Source organism: Uranotaenia lowii, chromosome 1, assembly GCF_029784155.1.
Source record: "Uranotaenia lowii strain MFRU-FL chromosome 1, ASM2978415v1, whole genome shotgun sequence".
Taxonomy (NCBI): Eukaryota; Metazoa; Arthropoda; class Insecta; order Diptera; family Culicidae; genus Uranotaenia; species Uranotaenia lowii.
The window spans coordinates 107,486,486-107,502,291 of record NC_073691.1 but is presented as its reverse complement, the minus strand read 5'-3'; the positions used below and the strand labels follow the sequence as shown (position 1 = coordinate 107,502,291).

The 15,806-nt window shown below is 37.5% G+C and overlaps 1 protein-coding gene and 1 long non-coding RNA gene across 5 annotated transcripts in view; both read left to right on the top strand.

Annotated features, from left to right (window-relative positions):
- LOC129756510 (pleckstrin homology domain-containing family A member 8) overlaps positions 1-15,806 on the top strand; it is a 107,720-nt gene that overhangs the window by 72,802 nt on the left and 19,112 nt on the right. The gene's annotated exons all lie outside the window — the stretch shown is intronic.
- LOC129756543 (uncharacterized) lies at positions 13,206-15,361 on the top strand. Its single transcript, XR_008739486.1, has 4 exons — positions 13,206-13,841; positions 13,975-14,985; positions 15,057-15,161; positions 15,224-15,361. It is a non-coding gene; the product is annotated as an uncharacterized LOC129756543 (long non-coding RNA).

Below are 15,806 nucleotides of genomic sequence, written 5' to 3'. Positions count from 1 at the left end.
ATAAATCAAACCAAATTACCTTCATTCACAAAAAAAAGACAAATAAAACCATCATGAATCATTTTTAAAAGGAATTACGGTATTATTAGGTAAAATAAATATTTAAATGATCGATGATATGAATTGTTAAAACCAATGAAACAAATATGAATATTGAAAATCTATTTAGTTGATGATTAAATAAAGCAAGATGTATTTTAAAATATAAAACGAATAAGATATTTAAAAAAAACAACATATGAAATAAAGCGAAATTGCCAAAAATTAAAGAAAAATGTTGACAAGATTGCACAGGGAAATAGTAATTAAAAAAATGCTGCAAAATTTAAAAAAAAAGTCAAATGGCAAATGATAAACAATAAAAAAAAAAAAAAAAGTTCAACATAATATTTTTTCAAAAAAAGATTTAATATCGAAAAACCAGTTTGAAGATAATGGACAAACTAGTACAAATAAAAACTTGAAGATTTTGAAATGGTCGATGAGGCAGATAAAAAGACGTAAACATTAATGTAACATAAAAAAAAATTAAAAAAAAAAATGAAAACTTTACAAACATATAAACAAACAAGTCAAGAATTTAATATAATTGCAAAAAAAGGGGCTTGAGAAAATAATTTTGAACACTTAATGATTTTCAAGCAGAATAATCTTTAATAATCTTCAAATAAACTCTAAACGCTTTAGAGGAGGGGGATAATGTAGTGTACAGTACCTCTAGCAAAAATAATTCTATTAATATTTATAATTAAAATACTTTAAAAGGTTGGTAATTATTCAAAATAAACATTTTGATAATTGAGCGTGTATAAACGATAAAAGAGTAACTCATTAAGTCTGAGAGAGGACGGAAAACAACACCCAAAAGAGAACGATGGGTCTCACGGGTCTCACATAATCACACAGCTTGATCGATGAAGAAACCAGTTTATAGGAGAATTTTCAGGAGGATGCACGTGTTTTACTTAGCATCAATTTAGGGCAGCAAGTACCGTCACGACAGTTACATGGGTGTGACCTAAGTCTACTCGACAAACTGAAAGCCGGCCAACCTTCACAAGTGGTTCTTCCTAATTTCCGATCTTTGGTAGAACAAAAATACTCTTCTCTTATCCATATATTCACAGATGGCTCCAAAACGGATGAAAACCGTGTGGGATGCGGTATTTTCGACGGACATAACAATAGAAGTCTCGCACTACCGGCCGAATGTTCCGTCTTTAGTGCTGAGGCCTACGCACTATTAAACGCTATAAGAGGTTCCAATGGTGAAGCGGGATCCCACGTTGTGTTCTCCGATTCTGCCAGTGTCCTCAAGGCAGTCCTTGCCAGCAACCTAAAACACCCTTGGATATCAGGTATCTCTGATGAAGCCCTGATGAAAAAGATAAGTCTGGTATGGATCCCCGGCCATGCTGGAATACCAGGCAACGAAGCAGCAGACAGGCTTGCCGCTGAAGGTGCCAAAATCTCCCCTCCCCCAATTCCCATTCCCCAACAAGATGCCTATAAAGCAACAAAAACCAACCTTTCCTATGCTTGGGAAGCTAAATGGAGATCAGTCCAAAACAACAAACTCCGTGAAATTAAAAACTGCACCCTCAAATGGGTGGATCGACCCAACCCTAATGAACGTCGAGCCCTCACACGACTACGGATTGGACACACCTTACTAACCCAAAGCTATCTTATGGATCGAGAGGATCCTCCCATCTGCCCTTCTTGTAACTGCCTTCTAACAGTCAAACATATTCTCCTAAATTGCCCCATATACTCAAACCAAAGACAAATGTATGAACTAGGCATTAGCCTCCGAGAAGTTTTGTCTAACTGTCCGCAAGAAGAGGAAAAACTGATCAAATTCCTTAAGGAAACTGGCCTTATACATAAAATCTAACTTCCTGTTTGTGGCTATCTTTCCCTTTCCTATCATAAATATGAAAAATCATTCAAACTGCAACATCTTCTCTTTCGTCACTATCCTTTCTCTTTTTTTTTACTCCATAAATGTTTGTTACTGGAAATTGTAGGGAATGGATCTATTGAAGTATATTCGTTGAGCGTGTACGTCAGTTAAAGTTGGGATTATCCATCGCAAAGTGTATATCAATCTTGGGTTTAGCTTTTAGCTCTCACCGACAAGTTCCCCGCGTCGAGCATCCATCGTCCAGAAAGTCGCGAGGCTAGAGTTCAAAGTGGAGGAAAGTAACATTCCGGAACTTAATCACGGAAACTACCAAGTGGCCAGAGATTTCCTGATGGCTTATTACCGCGGATTTTACATTGGCGACCGTGACAGGACCTTCATTCCGATAATGAAGGTTGAAATACATATAGCATTAACTTTAAACTCCAGGAAATCTCTGGTCGCTTGAGAGTGGAAAATTGTGAAAAATAGTGAAGATTTACTGCGAAAGTATAAATAAGTGATTCGTATTTTCTTTTTGTGAATTGAAGTTTCCGAGGATCTTTTAAGAAAACCAAGAACACTTGTAAGTAGACACAACAAAAGTATATTTTCAAGCTTGATTTTGAAACTGCAAGAGGGGTTAGGAACTAGAGTTTGAACTAGATGGAAAGCGCAAAAATATCCATGTTCCATGCAGTCGTAACCTGCTGTTGAGAGGGTTTGGTTCAATCAACAACGCCATGCTTTCCCGTTTTTAGGGGCGTCCATTTATTGTGTTCGATTTACAACATGTCACTAAACGCAAGAAGACAATCGTTTTGTCATCTTTTTGGCAGTATGCCAGCTTACCAGGCAGGAATTGTAAGCATCAACAGGCAGGAATTGCCAGCTGACGAGGCAGACAATGCCAGCTTTTCAGGCAAAATGTGCCAGCTCCTTAGACAATAATTGTCAACTCCTTAGACAGTAATTGTCAGCTTTCCAGGCAGAAATCGCCAGCTCTCAAGGCAGGAATTGCCAGCTCAACAGGCAGGAATTGCCAGCTCACAAGGCAGGAATTGCCAGCTCCTCAGGCAGGAATTGCCAGCTCCTCAGGCAGGAATTGCCAGCTCAACAGGCAGGAATTGCCAGCTCAACAGGCAGGAATTGCCAGCTACTTAGGCAGTAATTGGCAGCTTACCAGGCAGTAATTGCCAGCTCACAAGGCAGTAATTGCCAGCTTAACAGGCAGGAATTGCCAGCTCAATAGTCAGACAATAATGCCAGCTCACGAGGCAGACAATGCCAGCTCACAAGGCAGGAATTGCCAGCTCCTCAGGCAGGAATTGCCAGCTCAACAGGAAGGAATTGCCAGCTTACCAGGCAGTAATTGCCAGCTCACAAGGCAGTAATTGCCAGCGTAACAGGCAGGAATTGCCAGCTCAATAGGCAGACAATAATGCCAGCTCACGAGACAGACAATGCCAGATTTTCAGGTAAAATGTACCAGCTTTCAAGGCAAGAATTACCAGCAAAAAATGAATTCTTAGGCATAAGCCAATTCACTCGGCAGGAGTAACCAGTTTTATATGCCTAGTACTTTGGTTTTCCTTTAGTTACAAAAAAAGGAATTGTCTTACGAAACGATCTACTGCAAGAATTTTTCTTACATAAGAAACATATGTGAACATCAATAATTCTTATAGCTGTTTGCCTCGTTTGTTGATTTTGATAGGCCTTTATTTACTTAGAATTTTATTTTTCGTAAAGAGTCAGCTAAAGTGTTTCTTATTCAGGCGATGTTCGCCAGCCTCTTATACGCCAGCAGGCGAGAAATTCATTTTCGCGATGATCGATAGTTTGGCACTTGAACGTTGACTTGAAAGCGATGATAACGATGGCCAACATGCAAAGCTTCTACTTCGTCGATGATCGACTGCTTATGCCCATCCCGTCCAGACGATGTCCATCGTTCAATTCATTAACCTTGAATTAACACAGTGTCGAAAAGAATTGTCAGCAGACCAGTTCGACGGACGTAGCTGTGGACGCGATGAGGCTACTTGAAATAATTCCCTCGAGCCGTTTGAACTGATTAATACTCAAGCAGGGGGTGGTCATTTTGAAACACAGCACTAAGGATTGTATTTGCCAATTTACCTTTGTATAAATAAAAAGGTGATTTCAGTAACGCAGGTGTTTTGGAATGGATGCGATTGTTGGTGGGCGCAACATTCATAGCTTCAGTATGTCCAGTACATCGACACTTCTAGCGGAAATATGTTTCCCTCACAGCGTTTTTGTTATAGCAAGTTTTGCACAGACTGCAGCCATCGTATTCGTTTATTCGAGAAACAATCATCCGGTCTCCACTAGTTTTGGCTTGAATACGAACGGTGATAGCCCGAGGATTCTGTCAGTTTGGCCGGTTTTGCGAATGAGCATGTGAGTAAGGCAATACATTGACGAATGTGTTATCGACCGAATGTTTCATCTGGATACACAAGAGTACTTCCATTGCCCCTTGCTTTGTCGACAAAACATGACGGGCAGCGTTCCGATTGATCAACAGCAGCAGTGAATAGGCTTGGCAGTTGTTCGTTAGATGCGAAACATACAGAGGATAACTGAAGTCGAACTTGGGCATACAGATGGGCGTCCTGCTTACGACCGATTTTAAATTCTTTGTAATTTTCTTGAGGAGTACCAGCGCAGTCAGCTTGTTGTCTTGAAACAGTTTGTTCGATGGTTGGTCATGGGACTGGATGGATGAGTGGTGAGTAGTTTGTTGTTGAAGTGGGAGACGCTCTGTAAGCTGTTTGTTTGGTGAACCGATAGACGCTGATCACTCCTTGGTTGACCAGATCTTTTTCCAGTGCCTCGTTGGTGGCACCGGCAGCTTCTCGGCATGTGACCACACACTTGCAGGTGTTGAGCGATGGGTGGAAATTGATTGTGACGGGAGTGTTATCTATTAGTTGCTTAACAGCCAATAGTTTATCCACTTGTTTCTGCGAACGGACTTTGAGCAGGTATGCTTTTCCTTGGTCGCACGGATGTCCTCCGACGATTTGTCCGGCTGCGTTTTCGACGGTTTTCGAGATGATGAATGGGTATTTCGGCAATTCTGCAGGTGATTCGGGTTTGAGCAAGAGAAACTGGATTGCTCCGTGTTCTCCTTTGGGGTCCATCCATTCTGGGATTTGTCGCTTGTTGGAGGTAGAGGGTTGTGAAGAATATCCCCACGGTGGAGGATTTTCCACCATGGCTGTGGCCATGCACTTGTCTCCTGTGCAGGCTTGATCGGTAGAAGTGAGAAAACTTTTCAGGTTAACTTAAGAAAGTCACAAAAATCAGACGTCCGTGATAGAGAGAGATCTATGCTACTCAGGGATTGCGCGGAATACACGTCTGAACGCGACGAAGGATCGAAGTGAACTGATGAATAAAGGATGTCGCGAACTGATATTAGTGATTAGCTTCATAGAAAAAAATCGGTTCTAGTATAACCCGAAACGAATGACACAAAAGTTGTTTACTTTTTATATTACACGCTTATTTTCAAAGATGCCAAAATTAATTTGTTTTAAGCACGAGCCAACATTATAGTGTTAACGGGACTGAACATTTTAAGCCCACAATTCGAGATGAACATTTGAAAACGATGTTGAAGAAATATTTTTTTTTTTGAGGTTATTGAAAAATTAAATATGTGACTTTCAAGATTTTATGGGTAACAGTTATGCTTTCGGGGATTGCTTGTTTTAATTTTTTTGTTTGCAAATTTGTATCTTACTTGTTGAGAAAACTGAAAAATACTGTTAATGTTGAACAGCTTCGTTAAATGTATTAAGTTACCGAAAATCTGTGCATTTTATAGTTATGAATCGGTGAATTGACCACACATAGATCGGCCAAATAAAAGGCTTAGTGTTGACTTGAAAAAAAAAATAAAAAAGTAACAGACGCAACATAATTTCAAAAATGAACAGCTTGAGTTCTGTGTGTCAAGCGAAGAATCCTATATGATGCATTCGATTAATTATTCCAAGAGTCAAATCAAATAACATTTAAATAAAAAAAAAGGTTTTTTTTTTCAATGGAGTAGAAGGGGAATGTAGGGAATGGATCTATTGAAGTATATTCGTTGAGCGTGTACGTCAGTTAAAGTTGGGATTATCCATCGCAAAGTGTATATCAATCTTGGGTTTAGCTTTTAGCTCTCACCGACAAGTTCCCCGCGTCGAGCATCCATCGTCCAGAAAGTCGCGAGGCTAGAGTTCAAAGTGGAGGAAAGTAACATTCCGGAACTTAATCACGGAAACTACCAAGTGGCCAGAGATTTCCTGATGGCTTATTACCGCGGATTTTACAGAAATAAAAAAAAAATAAAAAAAAAACAACAACAACACAAGACACGGCTGGAACAGGGATGAATCATCCTAAAGCAGCGGTCGGCAACCTTTTGAGACAGAAGAGCCAAAAATTGCAAATTAAGGAAATGTCCAAGTTTCAAAGAGCCGCAATTCATTTTATCCTTACTACAGATGATGATGATCGCTAAGATACATTGGGTGGTATGAAAAAAACTTAGTAATTGCTTTTGCTAAACTGAATCGAGCAGTCGAGCAGTCGCTTAAAGCAATTGCTTCGGTTGTTATGAATAAAGTTTTTTTGACAGCTGTTTTCTCAGTCAGGAGCTTTTACTTTTAGAACAAGCTAGTTTGGTATGAATAAAGCTCAAATCTGAAGCAATTGCTCGACAAATCTCATAGCAATTGCTTTATTTTCTAAGCATGCTCGGTAGCAGACTTTTCCAATAAAAAATTCTTTAATAACGTCATGAACTTATCAAATTAGCAATATTTCACTTCAAAACAATTCAAAAAGGTATTTTCAACATGGATAAAGAAAAGTCGAAGTGATAACCCAACTTTTTTCATATTCCTGTCGTTGTATAAAATCATTCGTCTAAGATGACAATAAACAAATCAATTAGTAAATATTTCAAATTAAAAAATAATCCGGCTATAGTGGAAGAAGTCCCAATTGGCTCAAAGTTAGAAATAAATTGTAATAATTTATAATATAACATTATACAGATCTCTAATTTTTATATAATTTTTTATAATCCTAAGATTTAAAAAAAAATCTAAATTAAAATGCGCGCCTATTGCTTATTTTTTATACATCGGATTATTCCGATCCGAATACATGTTGGGTCCGGGACGGTTCCAACTATAAAAACCCCTCAGATGACCACCCAATAACGGTTTTCGGATCCGAAAATAACTAAACACGGCGATTAGACTTCTACTTTATCTATTTCGCACTTTTCGCGATACCGAATAACTTCACAGTCCGTTGAGCACTGTCATGGTTATCTCAATCAATGCGTGCAGTGATCCTGAGAGAAGTTCGAGGATCATTTTTACTTGTAAATTACTGATCGATATTATTAGGGATGATCAATCCCACAATCGGCCACCCTGACCATCATCCGGCCCGGATGATGTTTTCCTTTGATCGCTGAGTTCATCTCCGTTTTCTTCATAGCCGTCGTTCATCGGGAACCGCGAACCTTTATGAAAACCAACCTCCTCGAAGTCGAACCTATTGTTTCGCTTTTTCTTGACCGCCCGATACGATCCTAGGAACTTTCGTGCGATCTTGAGATGGCTCCCGAATTGAGTGCGATTAGTCGCTACCAAATCTCCTGAATCATATTCATTGGATTTCGCTTGTCCGATTACACTTTTCATGATGAAATACACTTTCGGAGTTCGATCTTCCTCCCGCATCGAGCAATCCACTACGTAAACGTAGGGTTCAGTGATATCCAAAGAAGATGATAACTGATGAACAAACTGATCATCGTGAGGGAAAAATTTGGATCCACTCACAGACACACGCACTTCACCATGCAAGAGAAGGTTACGCCCGATAAGAATCTTCATGTCGAAATCTTCATTGTCGAGTACACTGAATTTCAGGACCATCACTGTACCGTCAATATCCACTTGCAGTATACAGGTTCCCACGGTGGACGTGGGTCCACTTATTGTCTTAAGTTCTTGTTTCTCGTTATGATTGAGCAGTGCTCCTACTTCTTTTAGAAAGTCCAATCGCACTAGGGAAACAGCTGCACCACAATCAAATAACGCCTCAATTTGTGTTGAGTTAATCATAACGGGTAAAAAGGTTCCGTTCACGACCGATCTATCACTACACAAATTCACTTCGTTTTTCTTCTGGCAATCTCGCATTAAATGCCCGGGAAGTTTGCAGTTGTAACACACTTTTGATTCCGCATTACGTGCAACAAATGAACTACTCATCCGTCCTTGCTTTATTGCAACGCTCCTCTCATCCCTAGTTTCAACGCTGTTAAATTTATTTGCTTTTGCATTTTGATAAACTCTGAGCTTCTCCTTAAAATCATCAACGGTCTTGGCACCGTATAAGAGAGTTTTTTCAGGCCCATAATCAATGATTCCGTTTACCGTATGCGCTATGATCGATTCAGCGTCCAAATCAGCTTTCGATCCTAACTCGCGCATCAAAAGGTAGTATTCAGAAACAGACTCTGATGGGAGCTGCTTGCGGTTGCGTAACTTTTCGTGAACAATAGCACTGTTTTCAACGCAATCAAACTCTCCGATGAGAAAACTTTTCATAGCTCCCCAATTTGTTACGTGTCGAACCGTGTTGAGTGACGACCTTGCTAGGCCGGTTAGTTTTTTCTTTGCCACCACATACTTTCGAAGCTCCGACAAACCGATCGAATCAGCCATCTCCTCGAAATCGAGAATCCATTTCCGAACCGAATAATATTCTGTGCCGGAAAACTCGTTGAACGCAGACTCAACTTCTGTAACAGTGAGCCTTGCAGCTTCGTACGTTGCATTGTTGACAAAGCCAGCAGCACCAGACTCAGCAGCACCTTCATTCCAGGAGTAGTCGTTCTCACTTCTCACTCTTTCACCAATGTCACTGAGAGTGGCACTTGGTTGTAGATGGAGATGACGTTGTGGGGTACTCAAACCAGTAGGCGTATGCGCACGCAAACGCAGGTCCTCTATTACACCGTGCAACCGTGTGTTCTCCATGCGTAAATCACTCATTTCGTTTCTGATCTCTTTCAGTTGGTGGGTCATGTTCGCAATCGAAGTGTTAGAAAAATTGAGCTGATCTAAAAGCCGGGCGAAATCTTCTCCATTTGGGCTCCATTTTGGAAGGAATTGCGGAGAACCAGCAGGGCCGTTGAATCCAAACGGGTACATGGTAGTTGTAGAAATCGAATGAGGTTGTGTGCGCAACTTTTACAAAAGATCTATCGCACCACACTTTCTTTTTCCTTTTCTCGATCTCAGGCCAATATCACACTATAGCTAACTTATGAATAATTTTTAGAATATCCACTTTTGCCACTATAAGTCAGATATTGCTTCATAAAAACTGACTATCAAGACCTCCTGTCTTGAGAACTTAACTGTTCTGCAATTAAACTAATTTTCCTAGTTCTTTTGCTCAATTCGACTCAATACACGGAATGAACATGGGTCATGAGGTTTCCCGGACGAGCCCCCAAATTTGTTGGGTCCGGGACGGTTCCAACTATAAAAACCCCTCAGATGACCACCCAATAACGGTTTTCGGATCCGAAAATAACTAAACACGGCGATTAGACTTCTACTTTATCTATTTCGCACTTTTCGCGATACCGAATAACTTCACAGTCCGTTGAGCACTGTCATGGTTATCTCAATCAATGCGTGCAGTGATCCTGAGAGAAGTTCGAGGATCATTTTTACTTGTAAATTACTGATCGATATTATTAGGGATGATCAATCCCACATACATGTGGGAGAGCTTATGATAAATATTAAAGTTAGGCCATTTTTTGTTTGATAATATTCGAATATGTATTCATTTTTCTTTAAACATCAACATACGAGCACGCATTAACAAACATTCCGGTCGTTCTTACACTCACCACCCGCTTCGTCGACTTCAAGGCTACTTTAGACATACTTTTCAATTTTCTGATCGTCTTCTTTCATTTTACTTTAGAAAACTTCAGATTCTGCGTTGGATAGCTCTATTTTTCGAAGCAAAAGCTATGTTCTAAGACTTTAGTACACATCCGCTAAGCAAATGTTTATTCATACCAAACTAAGCAAATGCTTTGGACTTTTGCTTTGATTGATTTCGAGCTAAGTAAAAGCTACCGAAGCAATTGCTAAACCTTATTCATACCACTAATTGCATCCTGATGTCAACTCAGTTGTATTATCTAAAGAAACTATAGTAAACAAAGAGGCGCAATCTGATCCCTTTTGAAATAATGAGCTTGCAACCCTGCTGTAGGTCTGCCTTCAAGACTGCTTGGTTTTGCTCGATTGGAATGACACTGACAGAAAATCAAAAATTCCAATCGTGACATTTCGTCTCTTTGTTTACTATAGGCTCGTTAGTATTATCCTTTTTCACAACTCCACAGATTTTCGTTGTTTTATTGGCAAACGGAAGCGATTTTCTTTCTTCTGAATCAATACATTTTCATAACGGGTACAGCTTAGTAACGTTGAAATTTTGGCGATTTACCGTTGTGACCTGATAAAATTTATCATTTTAAACTTTGGTGTAATTCTTTCCTAACACCTTTTCCCAGATAAAAATAGACTTTCGATGTGTTCTATTGAAATATTAAAAAAAGCATTGGAAATTTTATATCATAAAAATGCATACTACAAGATGAAAATTAATATAAAAAAAACTATACGAGGGTTTGTCACAATACTTTTTTCTTCTAATTCTACAAAAAGGCTTAATTGTTTTTGTTGTTATGCGCATAAAACTATCATTTTAAATCAATAAATACTTTCCAGGCCTTAGAATAAATAAACCAACAAATTTTAATTCATAAATACTCATTTTATGGATTGAAAAAAATCAGTCAAAATTTGACAAAATTTAACAATCGGTCGCGAGATGTGGTCTATAATATGTGGTTATAAAATTCTTTCAAATTTTTTTCATAACAATCATTCCGAATCAGCTCTCTTGTTCTCATTTTGATTTCTAATAAAAATTAAAAAAAAGGTTTCAAGAATTATTTTTTTTTTACATCGAAAATTCAAGTTTCAATTCTCAATTCTGTTTAAAATCGTAACCCTTCCAAGTTGTTTTTACTCCAAACTAATGAGATCATAAAAATAATGTCTAAACCTCTGAGTCTCAAATATATCATGGATTCAGATTGATCCTTCTGTCAAAGTTTCTATGAATTCTAATCACAAATTCAGCTTTTGAATTTTTAAACAATTAGTGATTTGGAATATAATTTATTTGATTTTTTTAAACAGATATTTTAATTTGTTGAATGAATTCTCAGTTTTCACTTGCGAATTTGTAATGTTAAACATTATAGTAGTTTGTTGGCGGTTTCCTGGCCGAAAATGTTAACCAATTCAACAATTCAAAACAATTTCAAATATTTCAAACAATCAACAAATATTTTTAAAATACTTCTAATTCTTAACAGATTTGCTGTCTTCCAGTGTATCTTGAATTTTAGGAATCGTCATGAATAGAATCTACCGATTTTGTAGAAATATGCTGGAGTCCAATGAAAGTTTTGATAGCTATCTCGGATATTTCATAACAATAATAAATCTTACATAATGATAAACATCTAACTTTTGCTTTGCATAGCCGTTTTTCATTTTTCAACGAATCGATTTTTTAAACTCAAATTCAAGTTTTTTTGACGTTATTTTGGTCATCACTTCATAGAACAAACCAAAACCAAAATTCTGATAAAGACATTGAAATCAAAATCAACTTTTAGAGCAGCCATGACGTTTTAAAAATAATTGCAGAATTAGGAATAGGTTTGAGAATTTAAAAAAATGTAAAAGTTGTTGGAAGATATATTAAAGTTTATTGAAGAAATGCTTCTTTACCAAATAAAGTTTCTCCTTCGATTAAATACCTATAAATAATCATATTATATATGAAATTCTAAAATCCTTCGATTAAATACCTAAAAATAATCATATTATACATATATGAAATTCTAAAATTAGACCAGCACTCAGCTCCCGGTTTACTAAATATTTTTTAAACAAACTTGAATGTTTTGTTCACATTAACTCATGTTCAAAACTAGAACGAAGAACTCTATTTTTTTCATGGATTTGAAAAGGAACATTGAGAGATGGAATTCAATATTTGAAAAATTTAAAAACAAAATGATTTAAGGAAGAAATTTTAATGCACAAAACAATTATTATCAGTATTCAAAGCATTATTAAAATCATCATCTGATGTTCATATTTTATCAGAACGGTGGTAAAGCAAATTTATTTTTGAAAAATTCAATTTAAGAAAAACAAACTCATTTTCATAATCTAAACAGTGAGGACTTTATTCGACGGTTAAAAAAATGCTCAGTTTTTATCCGATTAAATCAGAAAATCATAAATTTTCTTTGCCAGCGAAGAAAATTTCTCCAGGCTTCCAAATGCTATATCAAACTTTTATGAAGAACATTAACTAATTTCTAAATCTCAACTTTGTTGCAAACTGACAAGATGCTGTTAATTTGTATTATAGTAGTTTTTGGTTTGGTTTGATTTTCTGAACTGAAGAAACTTATGTTGCGTCCGTTTACTCTAGAAAATTTCGAGAATTTTCGAATTTTTCACACATTGAGCTAAAGAGCCGCAGTTATACATCCAAAGAGCCGCATGCGGCTCGCGAGCCGCAGGTTGCCGACCTATGTCCTAAAGGATGAAAATCCTGGGAAAAAAAAAAAAAATTGGAAGATATTCTTGTGACGGTTGTTTATAACCAGTGATAAAGTGAATAAAGATGGAGACGCAGACGAAGAAGGAAGCCCCGGGTCCCTCTGTCAAAAGGGATAATCCAACCACCATCACCCAACCAAGAAGAAGGAAGCGCCGGGTCGAAGCAGCGGTTCGAAAATCGAACCAAAACCGACAGCTTTGAAGAAGGTGGTCGCCCGCAAGCTGGTCGAGGTCAGAACGTTGCGATAATGGTTCAGCAGTTTTCATCGTATGAAAATTGAAAGAATTTCATAAGACTCTTATGAAAAATTAGTTTGGACGTAAAAAAGTGGTTCATAAGTTGTATCTTATGAAATTTATAATAAGATTTCCTCTGAGTGTAGATCCTTTGAAGCAAACGCTTCCTCCGGTCAGGTTTTTATTATCTCCCGCTTTTCTAGCTTAACGACTATTAATCTGCCGAACAAGCGAAAACTCAAGACAGAAAAGAATAGACTATAAAATGCGCGACAGAAAACGGTTGACAGCTGAAGTTCTCCCGTGATACAGGACGATTGTTCGAGTACCTGTGCATTCGTAGGAATTTCTTCCCAGACTTCAGGAGAAGTTAAGCGTCACGAGATTTTGGAGGATTTCCATTCGAACTTCGAATAACTTCAGCAATTTCCCTGTGGTTCGAAGGATCATTATCCCGAGGGGGAAAATTGCATTCTTAGTGTGTATATGTTGTTAAAAGTAGTTAGTGTAAGAAACTTAGATCTGTTAATGTATTTACTGCAATTGAACAATACGTGATTGATATCTTCCTTAACATGGCATAAGTCGCAGTTTTCATCACTGGCAATCTTCCACTGAAATAATTTTTCTTTCGTCAGAGTGATGTGTTCTACACGGTAATTTTAGATTATTCAGAGACTGAATAATTTCGGTTCAGGGATCGCACCATGTATGAAGATAAAAACAACTGAATGAAATCCTTCAAAATTCTGAGTTGTTTTCATCTAGCGAGTTCCAAATCCTGGGACTTAGCAAAGACGCACACTTTTTCGTGCAAAATAGATGAAAACAACTCAGAGAGGTTCAAAAAACAATATGATTGTTTGGATGCGACGGTCGGGTGCAGGTGATGAAAAAAAAGGGTAAGTACAACTTTAAATTACTTTATGGATGCTGTTATAGATAATTTACAGTATCTTTATTCAAAATTCAGATAATAATTGTGTGAATTCTAATAAAAAAAGAAAAAAGTAACAAATTTATCTTTTCCTCTAGGAAATTTCAGCTTTGATGGCCGGACACAAATCTCAACTGGAGGCAGAAAGATGGCAGTGACAACACAGCTCCCTTGCCTCCCGGGGCAGGCAGTCGAGGGGGAGGAAGCCGAAGTCGTGACAACTCACAATCCTTAAACATTTTCCCAAAAATAGTATGGAGCGAGGCGCCTACGACGGGAGTGCCGGCAACAGAAGTTGGTGTGGTCGAGGAGAAAGTGGTGATCGGGGCAATCTTATCGGTAACCATCGGAAGAACAGCCAGGATCGGTACTACCGGAAGGTAAGTCAGGATTCACGGTACAGTCGTGATAACAGTACCGAAGAAAATTGTTTCCATTCACTAACTTCGGTGAAACAGAATGATGATAAATAAACGTACTTTCAGACATTTGTTTTGTTTTTCTTTTATTCGAAATTTCAGTATATTTCTTCAAAAATACACAGTTCCTTTCGAAAGCGTATCAAAATTTGATAAAATTCTGAGTTGTTATGATTCAGATTCTTTCAGATGAGCTCAAAACATTCCTGAACAAAAACAACTCAAAATTCGCGAAAACCCCTAAAATTCATTTCTGAGTTATGCCGCTCTAATCAAAATTTGAGTTTTCCCAGTTTTGGCGCATTTTGAATTGTTTTCCTTCAAATCTGAGTCACGGAGAATTAGAGTGTACACCCAAAATAATTTAGAAATTTAAAATACGGGATTTTTCCCGTAAACTAAGCTTTTGTGGCATAACATTGATTCTACGTGTGCCTTGTAGTAAATACTGTATTTCAAATGACTGTCACATGAATTTCACGTAAAATCTAGTGGATGGTTCGAAATCGGTTGTCTTCAATTTTCTCAATCGTGTGGAAGTAAATTCTTATTGGAAAAGGGATTTGTCGTCAGTGAGCTTATTATATTCTTATGTAAAAACTCCAGCAACGGTTATGGCAGTTCGGAGGGTTCAACGTCTGAAGACGAGATCGACGAGCACACTGAGCATCGTGCGTGGAACCCAAGGAGGTAAGTGTTCATTGATTATCCCGTCGAAAATTATTTCTATTTCATCTGTGGTTTGTTTGTGTTTTTTCCAGATTCGGAAAAGCTTCTGGAAGTCTGGTCATGTTCGCTCATGCTTTGGCGGAACTCCCGGAATTGATGTTCGACAAATTCGTGGCACAAGGAACAAGTTGCACAAGGTAAATTGTCTTTCATGAAAGTATTTAAATTTTAATTAATTCATATTTTTCAAATTTTACAGGATCGTAAAAACCAACCTGCGTTGTTCAACCACCCGGAATCCAGATAATTTTTTTCACACAAGTTATAGTGATTACTGTAGTGAATGTGATTAATTTAGTGATAGTGATTGTTTATAAAATAAATTGAAATTTATTATCATGTTTGTTTTTCTTATAATTATTTCTAACAACAAGAAAAACGAGAAAGAAAAAATCAAATCGACCAATATTTCATCTTTCACCATCATATCGTGTTGAACTGACTAGATTTTCACGTAAGTTGTAAGTGATTTTCATTAAGCATCAATTCCTATAGGGATGCGTTTACATATTCATTTCGTAGCTTTTACGTGAAAATCAATTGGATAAAAGTTATGTTGTTTTTCACGTAGCCGCTAAGTGTAGATTATTTTGGGTGTAAGTCTTCCAATCGTTATTACACGCTCGGCTATATTGAACCATTAATGTTTGAAAAATAACCATAATCGAAGTTTTGTGGATCAAGTCGTTTTATGAGTTTTCAGCCAAAACTGAGCCAAAAATGAGATTTCGAAGAGAACTTGGATTATGGTTATTTTTCAAGCATACCGAAAAAGCGAAAAA